Source organism: Oryctolagus cuniculus, chromosome 4, assembly GCF_964237555.1.
Source record: "Oryctolagus cuniculus chromosome 4, mOryCun1.1, whole genome shotgun sequence".
In the NCBI taxonomy this organism is placed as follows: Eukaryota; Metazoa; Chordata; class Mammalia; order Lagomorpha; family Leporidae; genus Oryctolagus; species Oryctolagus cuniculus.
Genome location: NC_091435.1, coordinates 3,686,959 through 3,694,324, shown reverse-complemented (window position 1 = coordinate 3,694,324; position 7,366 = coordinate 3,686,959). Strand labels below are relative to the sequence as shown.

At 65.5% G+C, this 7,366-nt stretch overlaps 1 long non-coding RNA gene across 1 annotated transcript; it reads left to right on the top strand.

Annotated features, from left to right (window-relative positions):
- Positions 1 to 5,259: 5,259 nt before the first annotated feature.
- LOC138849425 (uncharacterized) lies at positions 5,260 to 6,978 on the top strand. The gene is made up of 2 exons (XR_011388296.1): positions 5,260 to 5,461; positions 6,766 to 6,978. It is a non-coding gene; the product is annotated as an uncharacterized lncRNA (long non-coding RNA).
- The last annotated feature ends 388 nt before the right edge of the window (positions 6,979 to 7,366 follow it).

Here is a 7,366-nt window from a genome sequence, read left to right as displayed (position 1 = left end):
GGGAGAGTCAGGCTGTCTCCAGCAGCCCCCCCCCCCCGCTGTCTCCATGAGCCCTGAGCCAATCAACACACGTATGTGAGACCCCCGTCCAATGGGCGCCCCCACAGAATGACCCAGTGAACAGACAGTAACACCTTAAAAACCCCAGACCCTTCCTGGCTTGGGCACCCTGCCTGCTCCCCTCGGACCACACCCTTCCTCCATCGCTTGCCAATCGAATAAAAGTTTCTGCCTCCTTACAAATTTTCCCCTGACTTTTTATTTCTATACTAAGCTGCGGAAAAGAACCCACAAGACTCACTTCGGCAACTGCCCTCCCCTCTGTGATCCGTAACACTTCCCCCGGGAGGGGGCTGTTACAAAGTAAGCCCCGCCCCTTGCTGCATCGCCCGTGGGCTCCTGCCGGGCTGCGAGGCAGTACAAAGCCCTCCGCCAAGGCGCCCGCCCATCTCGGGCGTCCATCCTCCGGCCTGGAGAGCTACATAAAGGTCTTTCCTTCCTACAGACCCAGTGGCGGGCGTTCGGTCCCCCGTGACAGGAAGTGGACTAAGGCAGGTGGAACCGAGGGCCACGGTGGTGCTTGAACAGGGGCCAGCCTTGATTCCGCTGGAGCGGCCAGAAATGCAACCACGTTGGAAAATCGACTCGGATTCCTGCCAGCGCCCGGCGCCTCCAGGACGCCCGCGCTGCCAGCGGCAGAAGAGGCGCCCACCAGGCCCCCGCACGGAGACAGGGCTCTGTACCTCTAGAACCTCTGCCGGCCCTGACGCCCGACCCAGCATCTCAGAATGCTCCTGGCATGGGACGAGGGGCCTGCAGCCACACGGGGCGGGAGGAGGGCGGCTGCTGAGCGCCCAGCTCTGCACCCTCTGGACGGACGCAGGCAGGGGCCGGGCCGGTGCCGGGCCGCTCAGGCACGCGGCGTGCTCCTGGGCCCAGCCGGAATTCTTGTCCCCGAAGCCCTGCCTGTCACGGCCGGGGCAGCCAGCCCTGGGCCTCAGCCTCCTGGATGCTGGCAGCCTGAATGACCGAGGAGTCTCACAGACACACTGGCGGAAGGGCACGAGAGAACACGGCCAGTGCATGACCCCGAACCTCAGCGTGGTGGGGAGCAGGCCTGGGCGTGGGGGCTCAGGGCTTCCCCTGCAGGGGAGGGGCAGGACGCACTGGGCAGCCACTTCGCCGGGCACGCCCACCCGTGCCTCCAACCAGACCCCTAGCCGCCAGTTACAGGAAGGAGAGCCGGGACCCCCGAGGCAGGCAGGGCGCTCGCCCCGCAAGGCCTGATGACAGCAAGGCTCTCCCCGACTGTGCCTCGGTTTCCCCGTCTGACCAGCGAGGGGCAGCCACAGATCCTGCGCCCATGCCGCCCAGTAATCTGAGACTCTAAGAACTGCAGCCCCTCCCACAGCCCCGGGAGTGGGGCGGGCCTGTGACTCCCGGTGGCCAATAGAATGCCTCGCATGTGACGTCATGCCCCTCTGAGCCCTGCGGCGGCTGCTGGTGGTGGTGCAAAGTGGCAGAGCCGGGGAAGGATGTGGCCGTCAGCCAATAAGGGGCAGGGGCCGGAGGGCCCCGCCCACGGGGCCGCCCGAGGCCGAGCTTTCCTCTGGGTCTCCTACCACCAGGTCTAAGGGTGTGGGGAGGGAGGACAGGGCCTGCAGTTCCCTGCGCTACCAGAGGGGGCAGCACGTTCTCCCCAGGAGGCACAGCCAGGGCCTCTGCGCCCAGTCCCAGCCCCGAGCTCCTGCATCGTGGTGTGCGGCCACCAGAATTATACTTCCTCCTAACAAATCATCCAGTGCCCCAAACGCTGAGGCAAAGACGCCAGGCCCCCAAGGCTACGGCGCCGGTGGGTGCATTGGGCTTCCGGCTTGCAAAGGGGGGTGAAATGAAACACGAACAGCCCCCCGCCTCCCGGCGGGCCCAGGTCCCACGAGCGTTCCTCCTGCAATTCTGGTTTTCGGCAAAGAATGTTCTGGAACTGCCCGATGCAGAAGACGCTGTTGCGCCGCGTCCGCGGCAGCTCCTGGCAGACCCCCAGAGGAGGGTTTGTGTCAGGGTTTCGTGCGCCTCCAGCGCTGTCTCTCACAGCCACCGACGGCGCTGAGTAGGTGGTCAGTTAATGGACGAGCCCGTGCACCTGCGGAACCCCCAGCATTCAGCGGGCCTGAGTGTGGTCCTGGAAGTTGCGTTCCTTACAGGTTCCAGGGGGTGCTGATGCCTGAACCTCTGGCTCAGTGGATAAAGCCCAGCCAGGGAGGCTCCGCCCCTTGCTGGCCCTGGGCCGTGCAAGCTCGGTGTCCACATCAGTAAGACTGCATCACCTGGTGATGGCCAGACGGGGCAGGTTCAGGGGAAGACAGTGGAGTGCACCTCCCCCGGGCACCCACCTGTGCTGCCTCCCCCGCTGGTGTCTGTGAGTGCCAGGGCCGGCCCCTCTCCCCTGCAAACCTGGCTCTGGACTCCTCACTCCCAGATAAGCAGATCTCAAGGTCAAATCTAGACTCTGGGGCCCCCGCGGCTCCGATCACCGGGACTTTGAGAGCCGTGGAGCCGGTTCCTCCAGGTGCAGGGATCAGGCGTGGCACTGAGAGGAAGCAGAAGAAAACACTCCTGGAGCTATTTCCAACAGGCCCAGGGCTCCCCGGTGTCAGCTCAGGGTCCCGCACCTGCACGCAGGGGCGCCTGCACGTCCAGCCCCCCAGCGCTCCCCAGGAGTCCCTGCTCCCAGGCGGAGGGTCCAGGGCGTGGCTGGTGACCAAGCATTCCAAAGGGACAGCTGCCCCCTCTGGACCCACCCTGAAGAAGTCAGGATCCTCGCTTACCAGGATCTGTGCGGCACACGCCTGGGCACCGGGAACCTCCCCGCCCGTCTCCCGCCCGTCTCCCAGCCCCTGATCCGCAGCTGGCAAATGCTCTGAAACGCATGCCAGACCCCGCAGCGCCCCTGGCACTGCCGAGGGCTCGCAGGCTCCCCAGCACCACTCTGCCCACCCGTCACCCACAGAGGACATCGGCTGTCCACAGCTCCGAGCCGTTGCACCTGCTGTCCCTCCGTCTGTCCAGGAAGGCCCTCCGGCACCTGGCGCAGCCCCCGAGGGTGCTGTACCGGGAGCTACGGGCACACCTGTGTCCTCAGGGACTCCTCACCCGGCTCGGAGCTCCCTGGAGTCGGGCTGGTGCCTCCACAGTGAACCCCACACCCAGCACGGCAGCCCCCCCCCACTCCTCGGAGCTCAGACTGCAGCTTCGCTGACAAGCCAGGGCGAGCCCTGTCACCTCTCAGTGCCTCTGAGCCTTTATCTGCCAAATGGGTACAAGCTCTGACTCAGAGGGTGGAAGGATCCAACTCCCCGGCCTCGCACCGTGCCTGGCACCGGCACAAACCAGAAAATCCACTTCCCCAGAACGAGAGGAATCAACGCCAGGCAGTGACGCACGCACTGTTTCTGCCCGTAAACAGGCAAATTACCGGGAGGGCGCGGGTGCGCTGAGCGCGGGAGGGGGGCTGAGGGCACTTCTCCTCCGTCGCCGGCTGCCAGCATCCGGGTCTGCCCCTGCAGCCAACTGGAAGGCTCTGTCCTGTGGTCAGGCGCCCACACCTGGGGTCGCCCATCCCACTCCTCCACGAGGCCAGGGTCAGAGCTGTCCCCTCTGCGTGGGGCCTGACCGCTGCCCCACACGTGGGGGTTTGGGGATCTGACCATGGAAGGCGCCCATTCCTTCTGCTTTGCTCAGGGACTAGGGCGGCCCAGGGAGCTGCCCGCATTGTCACCTCCTGTCCCTGAGCTGGCCTCAGAAGGTGTCCGATACTTGCTGACTGTCGAAGTACAAGCTGGGCCTCCTGGACACAGCCGGCAATGGCCCATCCTCCCAGGCTGCCTCCTGGGCCAGCGGTCCACAGCGCGTCACTGTGACCGGTCCACTCGGGGGTCCAGAGCAGGACAAGGGGACGTCGGGAAGCTCGTGGGGAAAGCTCCTGTAATTCCATTTTCCACGAGCTTTGAGAAGTGCCCTCCTCCGATTCAGGGCCGGAAGCCAAGCAGTCTACATTCACACGTCTCACATCTCTACACACCACGTGCGCACCGGCACGCACACGCACGCACACGTGCTGAGCTCCGTTGCCTGGCGACTGGTTCACACCGTGGAGTCAGGCCTGGGACGGTTGCACCTGTACGGACCCTGACCCCGGCCAGGTACCCTGAGTGCTGTCCACGTGGCTTAAAGCACCCTTCACGTAAAAAGGGCCGTGAGCACCCCTGGATCCTGGCTTCCAGCGGGCCCCTGGCATCGGGTCCCTGCAGGCTCTCTGGAAACGGTGACTCGCTCTCCGCCTCCGACCCCGAGGGCAGCAGAGGAAGCGGAAGCTGGCGTCCGGCCGGGCAGTGCCTCCCCAGGACGATTTCCAGGATGCGGCTGCACACAGACCCAGCGCACGCTGCGGGGCACGGGATTCCTGCGAGGCGCAGGCGTTCGTCACACTGCCCAGGTTCCACTGCGACACCCACATCGCCCGTCGGAGGGCTCAGCTTGCAGTCCCAGCTCTGTCTGCACTCCGGCTTCCTGCTAACTGGCACCCGGGGAGGCAGCGGTGGTGGCTCTAGGGGTTGGGCCCCTGCCACCCACGTGGGAGACCTGGACGGAGTTCCCGGCTCCAGGGTTTGGCCCGGCCCAGCCCCGACGGCTGCTGTGTCGCAGCCGCAGTGTCCGCCTGGCCGGGCCGCCCGGAACCCCTGCTCGGCTGTTCCTGGCTGTGCTGGGCAGGGTCGTCCTCCACACTCCCCACCCAGGGTTCTCCACACTCCCCACCCAGGGTTCTCCACACTCCCCACCCAGGTGAGAAGTTGAAGACGGCAATCCTGTTTGTAAAGCCGGGGCGCCCTGCAGGGCTGGGGGTGGGGGTGGGGGTGGGGGTGGGGCGCTGTGCACAGGCAAGGAGCCACCCTTGCTCAGGAAAGTGCACCTGGGGGAGGCCACCTAGGACCGGACGGCCAGGGGGAGGTGGCTCTACCAGCGGCCAAAGCCTGGGAGGGGCACCAGAAGGGAGCCTGGCAGAGGGTGGGGCAGGAGAGAAGAGCCAGCAGATGTGGGTGGAGCCAGTGGGAGGTGGGTGGGGCCATGGAGGGGGTGGAGCTCAGGGTGGGTAGAGCTGTTGAGGGGTGGGGCCAGAGAGGTGGGCGGGGCCAGAGCAGAGACAGATTCCTGTGGGGTGAGCAAGCCAGGAGGCAAACACAGCCATCGGGGCGGGAGCGTGGGGATTGTCTTTCTCACCAGCACAAGCGCCAGCTGTCCCCTCCCAGGCTCCTGACCCACGAGGCCCAGGAAGGGAGAACCTGGAGGGGAAGGCCCCTCCCGCCGCCTCCACCTTGCATCTCTGAACGCTGTGGGTTCCTAAGCCGGCCGGCAGCCGCTCTGACCAGGAACGCGCCCACGGGGGTAGCGGCTTCATTCGGAGGTTTGTTCATTTCCGTTCCAGAGGCTGGAAGTCCAAGGCCAGTGTGGGTGGGGCTGGTGGCCCTCAGGTTCCAGGGCACGTGCTTCCTGCCCCGGCTGTGCCCACCTCGGCCACATCCTGCAGCCTCCGCCCTGAGGTCGTGGCTCCGCCCCCTCTAGCTCCAGTCTCCGCCCCTGAGGTCATGGCTCCGCCTCCTCTGTAGTCAGCCGCCCCAGCCGCCCCAGCCGCCCTGTTGCTGGACCCTGCGGCAGTGCTAGGGCCCTGGGCTACTGAACTGAAGACAACCCCCCCACCTCAAGACCCTTCCCTGAGGTCACACCAGGGCCCTGCCTCCTGCTGGGTCCTCTCTCCCCCACCCAGGACATCCCACACACCTGGCTTTACCTCAGGCGGGAGTGGGGGTCCCCCATGGTCTCAGGCCTGTGTCAGGCCCACCATCTTGGCTGGGAGGGAAAGGGCAGCCCTGGGGCAGGAACAGTGGTGTCCCCGTCCCACTCACCCCTGCTCAGAGAGGTGGCGGCCTCTCTGCCCCACGATGAGCCATCCACAGGTCGCAGTCCCTGCGGCTGTGGCCATCAGCCAGCGTCCCCGGGGCGCCCTTGGGTGCTGGGCGGTCAGGGTGGGGTGCAGCCAGGGCCAGCCCTGCGGGGAAGGACCCGTGGATCCAGTGCACTCCACGGAGCGCTGGACAATGGGCAGGCCTGGGGGCCCTGGGGTTTGCACACCACTGGGGCCAAACCACGGCCCCACTCTTGGGACAGTGTCAGGTTCTCTGTTCCCAGGAGGGCCCACGAGAGCCCCGTGCAGTTCCAGCTCCCCTGGCCTGCAGGCGTCCAGGGAGGAGGGAGGCCCGGCAGCGACGGTGCTGTCCGGCCTCAGTTTCCCCGGCTGCCTCTCGTGGGGTTGGAATGTGTGGACAGAGGCTTGGCGTATGGGAAGCTGCAGGACTTCCTGGCTCGGAGCGGGTGGGCAGCCAGGCCCGGGGCACCTGCTGAGCTCCCAGGAGGTGCCCGGCTGGGTTCTGGAACATGAAACAGGGGCCATGCTTTCCCGGTCCAGGAAGTGGGGAGACCACGCGCCCCTGCCCTCTGCCTTCTTCCCTTCCCTGCCCTTCTCTTCCCACGCCCCCTCGGGAAGATGCACAAACCTGTAACAGGGGCCGCCTGCGGGGAGGGGCAGGGGGGATCCTGGGAGGTCTCAGCCCCACTCCTGAACCAGGGCACTGGCGAGAGACAGCGCGAGAAAGCACACACCACTTCCAGGTCCTGTTGTCTTCACACGTGGATGTCCTTGCGGTTGTCTAGGTCGGTTCTGGCAGCAGAAGATGGGCCAAGTGCTAGGGTCCCTGCCACAGACACGAGACCCAGATGGAGGCTCCTGGCTTTGGCCTGGCCCCTTCGATGCCACTGCGGCCATCTGGGAAGTGAACCAGCAGATAGAAGACCTCTCTCCCTCTGCCTTTCCCACTCTCCCTCTCCCTCTGCCTTTCAATTAAATAAAATAATTCTTTAGAAGACATAAAACGATGCCTGTCCTGAACAATCCCTCACCCTTCCTCCCACCTGCTTTGAGACCGGCGCCGCTCTTCGTGGGTGCAGCGTCCCCGGGGCGCCCTTGGGTGCTGGGCCCTTGGGTGCAGCATAGCACCTGCACCTGCGCCTGCACCACGGTGGCCGCTGCTGCATGCGGGGGTTGTCGTGGTTGGGTCGGGTCGGCAGCCACCACCATCAAGGGTCGCAGCAGGTCAGGTTTTGCCATCAGATGAGTTACGGAAGCTCCCCTGTCCATTTGGATCTCGGAGATTAATGACAAAAGGTCTCCATCGAGTCTTGAATCTCGAATATTGTTAGGGTCCAGGCCATAGGGTCAACGGCGAGGCACCCAAGTGGGGGTCCTGGGTGTTGG